Source organism: Amblyomma maculatum, chromosome 3 (genome assembly GCF_055883805.1).
Source record: "Amblyomma maculatum isolate TAMU_Amacu chromosome 3, ASM5588380v1, whole genome shotgun sequence".
Lineage (NCBI taxonomy): Eukaryota > Metazoa > Arthropoda > Arachnida > Ixodida > Ixodidae > Amblyomma > Amblyomma maculatum.
In genome coordinates, this window is record NC_139346.1 from 174,656,081 (window position 1) to 174,662,353 (window position 6,273).

Consider the following 6,273-nt stretch of genomic DNA (forward strand, 5'->3'; position numbering starts at 1 on the left):
GAAATATTGAACAGAATGTCTTTAAGTGCCAACAGAACGCTCCGCAAGGTCATTTGACTGTGGATTGTACGGCGCGCTACATAAGTGCGTGAGTTTGATGTCAGTCATGAAGTTGGAGCAAAGCTCACTTGTAAATTGAGGCCCGTTATCTGACAAAACTGTTTGCGGCAAGCCAAAACGAGCGAAAAGATCGCGAAGCTGGTCGATAGTGACTTCAGTGATCAACGTTCGGTCAGATAATGCCTCGATCCACTTTGAAGAAAGATCACATCCTAGCACTCTAGAAAAATTATTTTGGTGGCTTCTGGCTTGCAGCAAATAATGCAGCTGACACTCCGGGGTACAAGTATACTTTTCCCTACAGCCACGGCTTAACGGTAAGTGCACCGCAGTGCAGTAGGAAAAAGATGGTTTCCGTTGATGCTTTAAATATCCTCGGCCTGCCACCCACGGTAACCCACTGGAACATACAATGTAATCTTGTAGCGCATCGCGTAAACTCGGTGTTATCACATTGTACAAAAATCAAACGCATTAGTAGTCCAAAACAGTAAAACTCTCTGTGGTGTCCAGTATACGGTGCACCGGTGAACCGGTGCAGATTCAGGGTCGACTCTTTATATAAAACACAGAGTTTGAGCGTGTGGTTTCGAAGGAAGAGGGAGAAAAGGGCTGATGATGATAGCACCGGCTGTATGGAAGAAACTGAAATTGGTGCGGGATACAACATTAACATTTAACTGTAAAAAGTGCGAAACACGTAAAAGCACACCATGCCTGAGAACAAAAACAGTAAAGGTATTATTGAAGTCTGTCAGGGTCAATTTCGACGCAGCGCTTGTCCTTTGCCGTTGCTTTGCGGATGAGTTGCACTTGCTTTATTCACTAGAGAAATAGAATGTGGTTCAGATATCGTTCTGCGCAAGTGCCATAACTAGTTGGCTTATTGTTTGGACGCAGTGCCCAGTGAGGTGTAGAGTTGGCTCTTCTCTGATGCACGAACTAATTTAGATGCGTACCAGGTGCGGAAGTCACTTAGGAGAAAGAAATTCCGGCCTCTCGTTCTGGCTACTTTAAATAGACGCATGTATGTAGCGATGCCTTGCATCCAGCTGTGGGAATTCTTACCCGAACGAGGTAGGTCACCGCTTCGAAATGTTGGATGCCCTAGAACCTCGTATCCTATCCGTATACTGTTGGGTGTATGACGTCTTAGCTTGGACCCTCTCACGAACTGGTTTCAGCACAGCCGAGGGCTGTACAGTCTTTGTCAAAAGTGTAGAGCCCAGGGGGGGGGGGGGGGGTGCTTCTGAACTACGTAGTGCGGCTTGTAATGCATTTTCAATGTTTCAAATCTCTTGTTGGTAAGAATATTTTTTGTTCTACCCCCTCCAATGGGAAGGGCTGCTACTAATGTTAAATTAGTGCCACTACACAGCTCAGAAGTAGACCCCCCTGGGCTCTACACTTTTGACAAAGGCTGTACATTGCTCCTAGAGGGCATTCCAGCAATCCTTAGACGTGTTATGAGTTGACGACCATGTAGAAGCTTCGCAGGTGACAAGGCAGTCGTCCCGTGCAGAGTCGACCTATATGTGCCGAGGTAGTCGACCAAGGAAGTTTGCAACAGGTGTCTTTCCAACCTCTCCGTTTGTATCCAATCTTTGAGCACCCTGTTGAATCTTTCTATTGCACCATTTCCCTAAGGGTAGTACACTGAAGAGCAACAATGTATGATGTTCCTCTGACGCAGAAATTGCTCGACCATTTGAAAGTTGACCTGCGATTCGTTGTCCGTTACAGTTTTGTCTGGAAAGTCCTTCGCTGCTGAATACTCCTTACAGGAACTCGAAAACAGAATGCGACGTTACTGTCGGTACAAATACAACTTCAAGAGACATCTAGTGATAGTCAATCAGGATTAATAATATCAACAGTTGTAAGATGCCCATTTCAAGAGGTCCTACAATGTCCATCGCGAGCTTTTGCAAGGCTTGCTTGGGAATGTCACAGGATGCAAAGGCGCGAATGATGGTTTAGCAGACTAATCAAGTGTCTGACAAATATGACAGTGACTTATAACTTCAACTTGTTTGTCCATTCGGGGCCACCAATAGAGGTCACGCAGTCTTTGTTTGGTTCTTTCTATGCCATGGTGGTTTTCGCGTTCGAAGCTGACAAGCGTAGCCTTCAGCACATCGGGGATTGCAAACTTTTCCCTTCGGAGCAACAAGCCGTACACCTGAGACAGTTCCTCTTACACATCTAAGTAAGGAAGGACATCAGGTATCACCCACATTTTCTGTGACATATTTTACAGCCTCTTGCAATAGCTCGTCTGCAGCAGTAGCAAGCTGTAGCTGCTCTTTTGTCAGGGATGATGGCAAAACGAGCCTATTTCTTCGTCTACTGTTTGATTTGAAGCGCTTTCAATAAGCAGGTGTGAAAGTGCATCTACAATGACATTTTGAGACCCCTTCTGATATTTGATCACAAAGTTGCAGTACAGTAGCGAGCAGACCATCTGGATAATCGAATTGAACGACGTCCTGCGCCAGGCGACGAAAGCAAAGTTACCAAAGCTTGGTGGTCTATGCGCAACACAAACCTTATTCCACAAAGGCAGGCATGCCAATGCTCGCATACAGATAGAATGTCAAAGCCTCTCGCTCAACCATGAAATATATTCACTCCGTCGCAGTCTGGATTCGCGATGCAAATGCAACGGTGGGCATTTTTTCACCATCGTGTTGCTGAAGCACAGCACGCAAACCGTTTTCTGAAGCATCTGTGGTGACGATTGCATCCAAATCAGGGTTGAACATCAAAATGACGGGACTAGCTGATAAGGCGCTTTTGACGAGATCAAAACTGTGTTCACCTTCCTCATTTCAAGCAAACTTTTTATTTGACCTCAAAATCTTTCTCAGCGGTTCGACCAGTTCCAAAAGTTGTTAGGTAGCGACTCTTCAGTGTAAGTTAAATTTGTAGTACGCTGAGGCCAAGTCAAGCTTCGAAAAACACGTCCCACCTGCTAGTTGATCTTGGAGTTCTTCCGTATGCGGGAGAGGAAACTCGTCGGCGCTGGTAGCCTTGTTAGCCTCACGCAGGTCGACGCACAACTACAACGAGCCAACGACTATGAGGGAGACCCATTCCGACGCGGATACGGGTTCTATTACCCCCTGCGACTGCAGGCCGCGCAGCTCCTCGGAAACTTGCTCTCGCAGAGTCAGGGGCAGGTGCTGTAGTTTTGCAGGAACCATCGGCGCGGACGAGCGATGCTGGATGTAGTGCACGAAGTTCTTTACGGCCCCAAGGAATGTTGTCAAAAGGTGCGAAAACTGATCTACAGCACGGCGGGCAGCTAGGGGAGCGATCGAGTCAGCGTGCGTGACCGGCGGGAGGTCAAATTTGAACCGACAATTTTTATGCCCAGGCTACGTATGGCGTCGAGCCCCAGCAAAGACGCTGCCTTTGGTTGAATGTGGAAGAGCACATCATCAGTGGTTTTGCCATGAGTCCCGTCGGCCAGAAAGAATCCGACGATGTTTATCTCTGCTACGGAGTAGTTGTGGAGAGCTACAGCAGGCGAGCACAACGCATAGACATTCGCGAAGAGCCTACAGTAATGTTCTTCGCTCAGCAGAGAGATTGTAGAGCTACTCTCAACAATAGAGAACAAGGACGTTGTTCTATCGTAACTGTGTCATGAATTTCTTTCGGTGGGTCATCCTGATCGCTGACATTTAAGAATGTGATGGCGTTGGCAGTCTCAGCTTTCTGGCACGGCGCTCTGCTTTTAGCAGTTTTTTTTTTCCCCTTGACTTGCAAACGCTTGAGAAATGTCATATTTCCACAATTGCGACAGTGTCTAGCTTTTGCGGGGCATGCAGAGAACTTTGCGAAATGCGAAGTTCAACCACAATGGTAGCAGGTGCCATACGAGAGGTTGAGTCCGTTTTTGTTTCTCGAATGCGGTTATAGAAGCGCTGACGTTTGATTCTTCTAATTACTTTTCTGCTTGCTCGATCTGCTTTCCAATGTCAACTGCGCGTTGAACAGTGAGAGACGATCCCTCGTAAGGCAAGCGCTATCGTATCTTTTTTGAAGTTGTTTCCTCAAGTAGTTGGTCACGGATCATGCTGTCAGGTGCAGTTTCGAAATTACACGTAGCGGTAAGTTCTCGAAGACCGTTTAAGTAAGCATGAAAGTTCTCACCGGGTAGTTGTTGCACTGGAGGAACAGGTCACGTTCCATCAGGTCGTTAGATGTAGTTGCAAAATGAGCATCCAGCGTTGCGACAGCAGTATTGAAGGGGTCTTCGTCAGAATTTGACCTGACACCTGCCCAAGGAACTACGGTGATCCTTATTGCGCCGAGGCTGTGATAGATACGCTGGCCTCCGACTCCGAGGGAGTTCGGAAGTATTTCCTTGCGACACTTGGGCTTTAGCTCGTCGCCTTTAACCGCTTCCAGGAAATTCAAGAAGACTATTTTCCACTGTTTCCAAGGTACTGCGTAGGCAGGAACAGTTGGGGCGGCGGGAACGATCCGCCCGATGTGATTCCGAAAGTATAGTTCTCGGAAGGGAAAACTATGATCAAGTCCTCGTCGCCATTTTATGATGTCCAGTATCCGAACGGAGGGAAAGAACCGGTGCACACGGCAGCTTAGGGTATACTCTTTATTTGCAGCACAGAATGTGAGCGTATTGGTTCGAGGGAAGTGGGAGAAAAAGGCTGATAATGATTGCACGGGCTGTATGGAAAACGAAACTCAAATCGGTACGGGATACAACACTCTTCATTACCCTTTTAAGAAACAAATGTGACACGCCTAGTCCTCCAGTTCGCCCTAGTTTATGCCTTGCTTAGGCGGCTTGTGCGTTTCCATTTAGATCCCCGCATGAAGACCCCGAAAAGTATATGAAGCTATGCTGCTTTTGCACACACATCCTGGTCATAGGCAGCACTTGCAGCATATAAAACATTTTGGAGGTAAGATATAAGTTACACACATTTTACGTTTTTTTTTGTCTACATTCAGGAATGTTATGTTTCAGATACCCTCTTTTAATTCACTTGCCTCAAGATTGTGTGTGTGTGTGTGTGTGTGTGTGTGTGTGTGTGTGTGTGTGTGTGTGTGTGTGTGTGTGTGTGTGTGTGTGTGTGTGTGTGTGTGTGTGTGTGTGTGTGTGTGTGTGTGTGTGTGTGTGTGTGTGTGTGTGTGTGTGTGTGTGTGTGTGTGTGTGTGTGTGTGTGTGTGTGTGTGTGTGTGTGTGTGTGTGTGTGTGTGTGTGTGTGTGTGTGTGTGTGTGTGTGTGTGTGTGTGTGTGTGTGTGTGTGTGTGTGTGTGTGTGTGTGTGTGTGTGTGTGTGTGTGTGTGTGTGTGTGTGTGTGTGTGTGTGTGTGTGTGTGTGTGTGTGTGCGCGTGTGTGTGTGTGTGTGTGTGTGTGTGTGCGTGTGTGTGTGTGCGTGTGTGTGTGTGTGTGTGTGTGTGTGTGTGTGTGTGTGTGTGTGTGTGTGTGTGTGTGTGTGTGTGTGTGTGTGTGTGTGTGTGTGTGTGTGTGTGTGTGTGTGTGTGTGTGTGTGTGTGTGTGTGTGTGTGTGTGTGAGAGAGAGAGAGAGAGAGAGAAAAGACTCGTTAATGAAAACAGAGATTTTAGCCTGCGTAAATGTTCGCTGACATGCTACCCTGCATAAGGGGATTAGGGAATAAAGACGGAAGAAGGGCTAGGAAAAAGTACGTACGGTCATTGAAGAAGAATGGATGGCTTTTTGGAGCGTGATGATCAAGTGAATGGGTAATTTATAGTTTGTTTAACATACCAATAGCACCTAATGTGGTGGAAGATTGGTATGAGGAAGATTATTGAAGGAAGATTGTGCTCTAGCGGCATGCCTAGTTAATTAGTAGGCATGTCAGTAATGTTGATATCCTCAAGCTTCTTTGGTTTATTTTCCATCTCTCGTTTAGAACAATACAGCCATTATCATCATCACCTTATGCGTGCGTGTCCAAAAGGAGAGAAAGAAGCTGTAACACGAGCGAGAACCACGTGCGGCGACCGCTCTAGTACTGCTCGTTTTCAACGCACCCTGTACCTAAATGGCCACGAACTATTTGGCCGTAGCGATCATCTTCGGTTACTACACCATCGTCTTGCTCCTGGCCTTCTGGTCGCACAGCAGACGGCGCTTTCATTGCGACAGCGCGCACGTTACGCTCATAAGCACGGAGGGACGCCGCAGACGCTTTCTCCGCCGGAAC